At 39.3% G+C, this 8,688-nt stretch overlaps 1 protein-coding gene across 1 annotated transcript in view; it reads left to right on the top strand.

The window, feature by feature from the left end:
* The first annotated feature begins 1,130 nt into the window (after positions 1–1,130).
* LOC128687319 (Phosphoseryl tRNA kinase) overlaps positions 1,131–8,688 on the top strand; it is a 65,134-nt gene continuing 57,576 nt past the window's right edge. Inside the window, exon 1 of the mRNA XM_053774712.2 lies at positions 1,131–1,185. The gene's annotated coding sequence lies outside the window, so the exon portion shown is untranslated. The remainder of the gene's footprint in view (positions 1,186–8,688) is intronic.

Here is an 8,688-nt window from a genome sequence, read left to right as displayed (position 1 = left end):
GCTACTCCTTCCTCTTGAGTGACCAAGGTACCTAGCACTCACAACAACTAGTGCAGACTAATCCAGTTTAAAGAAGTTTGGTACACATTCGTGCATCTACGGGGGCCCAGAGATGTCTGATGGCTTCTCTGACTACCGAAGACAAGATGCTGTTCGCCTCATTTATCAAACAACTTGCTATTACCTCACCTACTGTATTCATTTACTTAAATTAGCCCCAACTTGCCTGTATCAACAGGCATAATGCTTCCCATAGGGCATTTTAATTTTGATAATGACTTAAATGTAAAGGCTTCCCAGTTCTTTACTGTAAGTTTTAACCTTTTAAGATTCACCTAGGTTCAGTTGAGGGGATAGCCCTTTCAATTAGGATTCATTTAACATTTAATTACTAGACTTAAATTCTGGAGGCCTGGTCACAGACCGGGCCGCGGGGGCGTTGACCCCCGGAACTATCTCCAGGTAAACTCCAGGTAACAGCAATTGTGCCGCTGAAGGCTAGTCCATAACTTTTGTTCTCAGCGAATGCGTGTCTGGAAGGAGGCGGCAGTATACAAATATCTGCCGTAAAACGAGTGTCATTGGGTGGTGGTATGCTATCTCCCTCACACGTTACATTAGTTGCAGCCCCACAGTCGACATCACCAGATTCCTGGAAGCATGGCCATGGAGGAGTCCGAGTTATCTTATGTTACCTGTTGGGCTTAAGCTTCCATGCACTGTAAAGAGGAATCTTCTATTGTAAGAGCCTCTTACGAAGCTCTTACAACTTTAAAGTGTAGGAAGGGGGGAGGGAAGAGGTTACACATCAGCAAAGAATACTGTGCCTAGTGATGTACGTAATTTGTTCACTATTGTGTAACACAAAATTAGTGCTAAACTGGTGCATCAAATCAGTAAATACGACTATATTTTATACATATTCATTGCATGAGTATGTATTACTAGTGAGTTTTATTTTATACTCTAGGTATGAATACAGTAGTGAAGGTAAGCACCTCATTATGATTTAATTGCTTATTATTCGTGACTGCCTAAGGGCAAGTCACCACCTAAGGGCAAGTCCTGACCTGGTAGTCAGGTCACCCGTGTTTAGATCGTGGGTTAGCCACGGATAAGCAGTGAGTTGGTCTCGAGAGTGTTGACGTTGAAGTCTCTACCCCCTCGCATAATCATGACCAACTTGTGAGTACACCGTTCTAATACACTGCATATTTGGTTAGTGGTAGGAGTGTTTTATGCTTTGTATGGCTGGTCCTGTCTTTGTTCCTTTTATGGATCTTGTATTTGTTGCCTCATTTTTATCTTGAGTTGATATCTTCTCTTAACGCGGCAGGTAGCAGTCGTATTTCCCCCCGGCTTTATGTGGGGGACATCCTCCATACTCTACCAACGGAGGTTTGTACCTAGACTTATGAATGTACTTCTGTAAATTTTATACATTGTTTCCTACAAAATATTAAAGTTTTATGTTCTATATCTCTCCCTCGGTTCACCAGATTAGTACTAAAGAGAAATGACTGCCTTAAGATATAACTAACTTTTAGTGTTACATACAAACCATTAACAGGTCTTCACTGTTTGGTTAGTAGATGACTAACATGACGGGGTAAACGTTTGTTCTGCAATAGTAAATTGCCAATTAGATAAAATAACAAGACGCCAATTGTTAAAATTTACAACAGTACTAAAGCAGTCACCCTAAAGTTTTCACTATTAGGGGTATCTTACGATTTTTTTTTGGACGAAAAGAATTATGTTAAACACAACTACAAGCCGGACCAGATAGCAGCCAAATTCCTGAAAGATGGTACCTCCGAACTACCAGTCCTTATAGTACCATGCTCGATGGGTTCAAGGCAGCCATAGTCGCTCCCATTTCCAAGAAAAATAGTGTCAGCATTTCTTGGCCTGTTAGTATATTCAGCTCGTCCAAAAAATAGAAAAAAATAGTGTACCATAAAGTAGTTTACTATCTGAATGACAATAACATCCTACATAGTTGCCCATCATGTTTCAAAATCTTATTCAACGGATACCCTCATTAATCTGATGGATTACTTGAGAACCCAAATGTAAATGAGATATTTTTCAGGTATGGTGACCATACTTACAAAAGCAATTTGATATGGAACCACAGCGTATTATGTAAGAAACCACAAGCTACCGGCATAAGATCTCAAGACTGGAATACGTATTATCTGAGCGACAGGAAACAAATTGTGTGCTATGTAAATGCCCATTAAGGTTAAGTGTGAACTTTTACGTGATTGACCGAGCGCTCTTAGTCTCCAGTAAAGACCCAAAGATATACCTAATGTACAGTCACTGAACTAGTCCTTTACAGTAAATGGTCAGTAGTTAAACTGTCGCTGGACTTAGGAAAAAACAGAAGCACAAAAAGTAAACTAAAGTTTACTTTTAATGTACAGTACTCTAACAGGGAGCCTATCAGCAGACTGGGTGAAATAATTAGGAATACCTGTCGATCCATGCATGTGAACAATGTAGAGTATATATACAAAAGTGCTAATGCCAGGTAAGGTTCGTTTATTAATCAGTGTAGTGCGTACCTGCACAGGTTCGCAGGATTCTAGTCTAGCTTTTATATAATATTATGTAGATTCTTGTTCTTAAGGGTACTCTGCTCTGAAAAACAAAACTTTAGACCAACTATAAATTACCCAGAAGATGGAGAGTCATGCTAGGCCTGGATCCAAGATAACATACTATGCATCCAGTGGATCTTCAGTGATTTTGAAATAAAGATTTGTATCTGTAGGATTAATTACAACTGGAAATCCTTATTGTAATAGATAGCACCTGATGCTTAATCATGTATACAAAATTACTCTGTGCCCAGAATAACCTGCAGCAAATTTTATCAAGGGTAGGAACCAAAGCCAAAATGATACTAGGGAAAGGAATAGTTTTCTAGTACCTACAGTAGGTGACAGGCAATGGAGTGGAAAGGGTTGCCCGATCATGTCAAGGCCAGTTACAGTGTAAACCAGTTTATGAAGATAAAAGTACCTTCTGAACGAAGCTACAGAAAGGAAGGAGGACCGTGGTTCTTAGCACACCTAATATTTGTTTAACTTGTATCCAACTGACTTTTTGTGTTACTTTAATGTTCATGTAATTAATTTTCGTGCATTCAATTTACTCAAGTTTATTTTTAAATATGACTGATATTTACTGAAATAGGTATTGCAGGGACTCCAACAGAGACTTTTTGGGATCTCCCTGATTGATTTGCACATTATCTCCTATGCAAGACAAACGTAAGCTAAAATTGTGTAGTGCACCTAAATAAACTTATTACGATTCCCTAAAACATGACTGATAACTGCATGGACAATAGGATATTTTAATTTAGGAACTATATGCGAAACTCTTAATTTACACCTCTAATTGGTTTCATTCTAAGAAAATGAGTATGCAATATTCTTGAATGGTATCACTTGTCAGTATTCTGAGGTTTCACTTCAAGTCCTGGGTTGTAATTCTGTGTGTTTTTCGTTTTTAGTGTTAAGTAAACCGGGTTGGGATTCAGCTACATATCCTATAAGGTTATTTCGGTGCATTATACAATTTTAGAAGTCTTCCATGGTAACATGTGAAAAGAATTGGGCTACCAATGTCTTACATTTAATATATAGATGAAAGAGTGAAAAGCGATTTTGATAAATATGATGAAAAGCTGCTGATCTGAGGCAAGGGGTTATGAAATTGACATTCTGGGCCAATGAAACCAAATGAAACCCAAGTTGACCAAACCTAACATAGATAAGGCGCAAATCATGATAGGTTACGTTACCTGGAGTATGCCTCGAGTGAGTTCCCGGGATCAACGCCCCCCGCGGCCCGGTCTGTGACCAGGCCTCTTGGTGGATCAGGGCCTGATCAACCAGGCTGCTACTGCTGGCTGCACGTAATACAACGTACGAACCACAATCCGGCTGGTCAGGTACCGACTGTAGGTGCCTGTTCAGTGCCTGCTTGAAGACAGCCAGGAGTCTATTGGTAATCCCCCTGATGTATGTTGGGAGGCACTTGAACAGTCTTGGGCCCCTGACACTTACTGTGTTGCCTCTTATCGTGCTAGTGACACCCCTGCTTGTCACTGGGGGGGGGATGTTGCACAGTCTGCGGAGTCTTTTGCTTTCGTAGGAAGTGATTTTCGTGCGCAAGTTTGGTACTAGTCCCTTTAGGATTTTCCAGGTGTATGTAATCACGTATCTCTCCCGCCTGCGTTCTAGGAAGTACATCTTGAGGAACTAAAAGCGTTCCCAGTAACTGAGGTGGTTTCTCAGTTATGCGTGCCGTGAAGGTTCTCTGTACATTTTCTAGATTAGCAGTTACACCTGCCTTGAACGGTGTTATTAGTGTACAGCAATATTCCAGCCTAGATAGAACAAGCGACCTAGAGTGTGTCAGTCTTGAAGGTTCTCATTATCCATCCTGTCATTTTTCTAGCAGATGCGATTGATACAATGTTATGATCCTTTGAAGGCGAGATCTTCTAACATGATCACTCTCAGGTCTTTGACATTAGTTTTTCGCTCTATTGTGTGGTTGGAATTTGTTTTATACTCCGATGAAGTTTTAACTTCCTCACGCTTTCCATATCAGAATAATTGAAAATCTCATCATTGAACTTCATATTGTTTTCTGCAGCCCTGTATGTCTGATGAGGATTAGGAACAAGATGGGGCGAGTACTGTGCCTTGTGGAACAGAGCTTTTCACCGTAGCTGCCTCAGACTTCACTCTGTTGACGACTACTCTTTGTGTTCTATTTGTTAGGAAATTATAGATCCATCTGCAGACTTTTCCTGTTATTCTTTTATCACGCATTTTGTGTGCTATTACACTATGGTCACACTTGTCAAAGGCTTTTGCAGTCTGTGTATATTACATCTGCATTCTGTTTGTCTTCTAGAGCATCCAGTACCTTGTCTTTAGGATAGATTGCAAAAAAGAAAGGCCAATGTAATGGTACCATTTCACAACATATTTAACAGTGGAAAGTTTTCAGAAAAACCGAACAGCTATTCTCCGTAATAACCGCGATTTTAAATGGATTGTGCTATTAATATAGTTTTACATAAGTTCAAGACACTAAGCCATAGGAATAAAAAAAAATCCCAATGGGAATATATCAAACTGTTTTACTTTACTAGGTTATCCAAAATCATATAATCATATATATATGATTATATATATGGTGGGAGACGGTCGACTCGTTAAAATTATATATATATATATATATATAATATATATATATATATATATATATATATATATATATATATATCTATATATGCAATAAGATCACAGTAAACAGGTGATTTCAGAATATGCAAAACAACCACTCTGAAAGAATAGAGAAATTCCAAGCGCTTTCGTGACTACTCACATTATCATAGTTCCTTGATAATGTGACTAGTCACGAAAGCGCTTGGAATTTCTCTATTCTTTCAGAGTGGTTGTTTTGCATATATATATTATATATATATATATATATATATATATATATATATATATATATATATATATATATATACACGCCCAAAACATGTGCCCTCATGACCTGATAAATAAAAAGGTAAGTTAACTCACTGATCTGATATATTCATTTCATTGGTCATGTGCTTCAATTTGCATTGAAGTATAGACAACTAGGGAGGCCAAGCCCATGATGACACTCTTCAGGTCACTTGTTCTATCTAGGCTGGAATATTGCTGCACACTAACAGCACCTTTCAAGGCAGGTGAAACTGCCGACCTAGAAAATGTACAGAGAACCTTCACGGCGTGCATAACGGAGATAAAACACCTCAATTACTGGGAGCGCTTGAGGTTCCTAAACCTGTATTCCCTGGAACGCAGGAGGGAGAGATACATGATTATATACACCTGGAAAATTCTAGAGGGAATAGTACCGAACTTGCACACGAAAATCACTCATTACGAAAGCAAAAGACTTGGCAGACGATGCACCATTTCCCAATGAAAAGCAGGGGTGTCACTAGCACGTTAAGAGACCATACAATAAGTGTCAGGGGCCCGAGACTGTTCAACTGCCTCCCAGCACACATAAGGGGGATTACCAACAGACCCCTGGCAGTCTTCAAGCTGGCACTGGACAAGCACCTAAAGTCAGTTCCTGATCGGCCGGGCTGTGGCTCGTACGTTGGTTTGCGTGCAGCCAGCAGCAACAGCCTGGTTGATCAGGCTCTGATCCACCAGGAGGCCTGGTCACAGACCGGGCCGCGGGGGCGTTGACCCCCGGAACTCTCTCCAGGTAAACACTAAGGCATAACGCAACGCATTCACCTCATGGAAATAAATGGTATAAAATACCGACACAATGGAAATATAAACACATATGCAGTATAATGTGATCCTTTATTGACTACGTTTCGCCCACACAGTGGGCTTTTTCAAGTCACAAACAGAACTACCTGGGGTGGAAGGAACGCGAGTATTTATAGTCAGGACTATAAATACTCGCGTTCCTTCCACCCCAGGTAGTTCTGTTTGTGACTTGAAAAAGCCCACTGTGTGGGCGAAACGTAGTCAATAAAGGATCACATTATACTGCATATGTGTTTATATTTGCATTCACCTCATACTGAGTATCCGTGGTTCAATCCCCAGCGCGGGTGGAAATGGAAGTTTTCCTACACCTGCTGTTTTTGTTCACTTCGTAATAAGAAGGTACTTGGGTTATAGCCGGCTGTTATGGGGTGCATCTGAGGGACAAGAATTTAGGACCAAAATGGAACAAAACAGTCCTCGATGACGCATCAACTATTGGATTATCCTGGGTGGCAAACCCTCCGGGTTAAAAATCCGAACCATCATTACATATCGTGCATATGGTAAAGAATGAGACATTGTTCATGTCTACGTAATACAAAAAAAAAATCAAAGACACCAAGGTTAAATTCTACATAATTTATTATGTAAATATATACGACTTTCTTGGGTTATGCTAGGTAATTTACACTATGCATGATAATTGTAATTTGTGCACCTGTACCTTAATATATTTGCTGCTTAAAAAAAACTTACGTACTTAAACGAATTATTAACAGTTTCCCCTAAGTAAAAACTATTTTCTGTGAGGCTAACTTGCCACAGAGAAAACAAACTTCTGCTAAACAAAGGTCTTCAATGACGAACTTAAGTTTATTCTGGTATACACAGGTACACTGATTAAGTAAAAGGACCCAAGTGCAACTAATGAGACATTTTATTGTGGCAACGTTTCGCTCTCCAGGAGCTTTGTCAAGCTCCTGGAGAGCGAAACGTTGCCACAAAATGTCACATTAGTTGTACTTTTGTCCTTTTACTTAACATATTGTCGATAATTCTACAAATATTAATACACTGACTGTCATACATAGCAGCATATGTGTAGAAAACCTAGGATAACCCAAAAAAGTTGGAGTGACTTATTTCCATTGGGGTCCTTGTGATAATATTTACATATAAAAGCTAAAAACAGGTATCTTAACTATGTAAAAGGCGTATTAAAATTTAATTTATTTATTTCTACAAGTACATATACAAGGTATACAGTCTAGCTGACATTAATGACATACCACTATATAGAAAGCCGCTTGTTATGCAGAGCATTTCGGGCAAATTAGGTCAATTTTGTTCCGGGATGCGACCCACACCAGTCGACTAACATCCAGGTACCCATTTTATACTGATGGGTGACTATAGACAACAGGTGTAAGGAAACATGCCCAGTGTTTCAACCCTCGCAGGGGATCGAGCCCAAAAACTCACCGTGTGGAGAGCTTTTGTCACCAGGCCACGGGCCACCGTATATCCATTGGAATTTAAAATAATTTGGTTACATTCTCCACATTTTCCTAAATATTGCAAGCATAATAGTGATTAAAACACTGACGATTTAACCAAGACAACCAAAATCAACATATTACAGAAAGAGAGCAACTTTCCTGTACTTGCAGTACGTTCAGTCATCAGAGACTGACTATACAGCAATAAAAAGCGAAATGGGTTACAGAGCCATGTCAAGGCCAGTAACAGTATAAACTTAAAAAAATAGTGCCCAATTAATAAAGCCGCAGAAATGTACGAAAATTTTCACAATACCGTGTTCTCAATTCCGTAATATCGACCAGATTAGTGTGATTACACAATCCACAATCGGGGGGAACTGGGTTATTGTCTTACACAACCAACACTGGGGTATTTATGCCTGGCCTATGCTGGGAAAGACGACCCCAATCACGTAGTGTCACTAAGCAGCAAATTTAAGGCGCTGTTTACATGGAAAATTATGTGCACGTACCTGCCAGATGGTGAGTCACGTCCCTCGATGAGCTGTGCATCCACTTACCTGCAAAGCTGTAACAGTTATTAGTAATATTAAGGTTCTCGTCTTGCTCCAGGTAAATAACTTCACTATGAAATCAACTCTTTCCTGACCCATATTAACAAAATATGGTACAAAATTTAAATAACTATGCCACTGGATTAGATAAGCATTAATATGACATTGGGTTAACTCAGGTTAAACTTACATAATGAAATATATATTTATGTTTACACCTGAGTCCTCAAAATCAGTGTAATAATGTACAAGATTTTGTAAAAACACTATTAATTATAATATTATAATCATGGGGAGCGCTAAACC

Source organism: Cherax quadricarinatus, chromosome 40, assembly GCF_038502225.1.
Source record: "Cherax quadricarinatus isolate ZL_2023a chromosome 40, ASM3850222v1, whole genome shotgun sequence".
Lineage (NCBI taxonomy): Eukaryota > Metazoa > Arthropoda > Malacostraca > Decapoda > Parastacidae > Cherax > Cherax quadricarinatus.
Note: the sequence above shows the minus strand (reverse complement) of the source record. Positions and strands in the feature narration are given on the sequence as shown.